We start from the raw sequence: 1,224 nt of genomic DNA, 5'->3' as shown, positions 1-1,224 counted from the left end.
GGCTGTTTTCTGGTTTACTGGTCAGTCGGGTCCAGACGGGTCCAGACGGGTCCAGACGGGTCCAGACGGGTCCAGTTGGGTCCAGACGGGTCCAGACGGGTCCAGTCGGGCGGCTCTAAATCTGGATTAAAATCCTGGATGCTGCGATGGAAAAGCTGCGGCGGGTCAGAGCCTGCTGGTCGGGTCAGAACCTGCTGGTTGGGTCAGAACCTGCTGGTCGGGTCAGAACCTGCTGGTTGGGTCAGAACCTGCTGGTCGGGTCAGAACCTGCTGGGTCCGGTTCTGGAGGTCTGACTTTGAGAATCAGCTTTGGGTCATTGATCTCGAGTCTCTGATCGATCAGACAGAAATAATCAATCTGCAGGTTTTTCATTTCAGCCTTTTTTCTATGTTACAAAAACATTAAAAGATAAATAAACTAATAATTAATCAGTTTTATTGAACAGAAAACATTGAAACAGGAGCTGATTATTGATCATCTGCTGTTGGTCAGATTATTTTAATAACCTGTTGATCATTTCATAAATATCAACCTGGGGTTAAAGGTCATCTGTCTGACCAGAGCGACTCCACAGGCTCCAGTTAGCAGGTCAAAGGTCATGGCCTGAACCAGTGAGTTGACGTTTCTTCCCTCTAGAAACAAGATGGCCGCCGCACTGCGGTCAGCGGAGCTGCTTCTGGATCGCGGCGTCCAAACTGTTCGGGCCGAAATCTCTGATTCCAAACTTCTGACGGGAAAAGTTTCCGTTTTGTAGGAAGTTTTTCATCGTGGATCCAAAACGTAGAAACACTTCAGCATGTTTTCTGTTCTAAACCAAACCTGCTGCTGTAAAGGAAGGAAAACAAGAATCTCGTCATCGTCTCCGGGCCACAAACRGCCCCCGAGCCGCTCTTTGGACACCCCTGAGACGAGTCCAGAGATATTGGACCAAGATGGAGGAAACCAGACACAGACCAGCTGAAAATGTCCTAGTCAAAGTCCAGAACAAGCTGAGCAGAAACCGTATGACTGATGCAGCAGGTCACAGGATGGTTCTGGTTCTGTGGAGGTTTGAACCCAACAGAACCCAACCGAGTCTCTCGGGTCGCTCCGCGTTGTTTCTTCACATTCCTGAGAAATTCAGGTGCGAATCCAGGTTTACAGAGACCCTGATACATCCTCCATGTTCTCATTGCTTCTTCCTGTTCCCTCCTTCCTGTTCCCTGTTCCCTCCTTCCTGTTCC

This window comes from Poecilia reticulata, linkage group LG2, assembly GCF_000633615.1.
Source record: "Poecilia reticulata strain Guanapo linkage group LG2, Guppy_female_1.0+MT, whole genome shotgun sequence".
Classification (NCBI taxonomy): domain Eukaryota; kingdom Metazoa; phylum Chordata; class Actinopteri; order Cyprinodontiformes; family Poeciliidae; genus Poecilia; species Poecilia reticulata.
Note: the sequence above shows the minus strand (reverse complement) of the source record.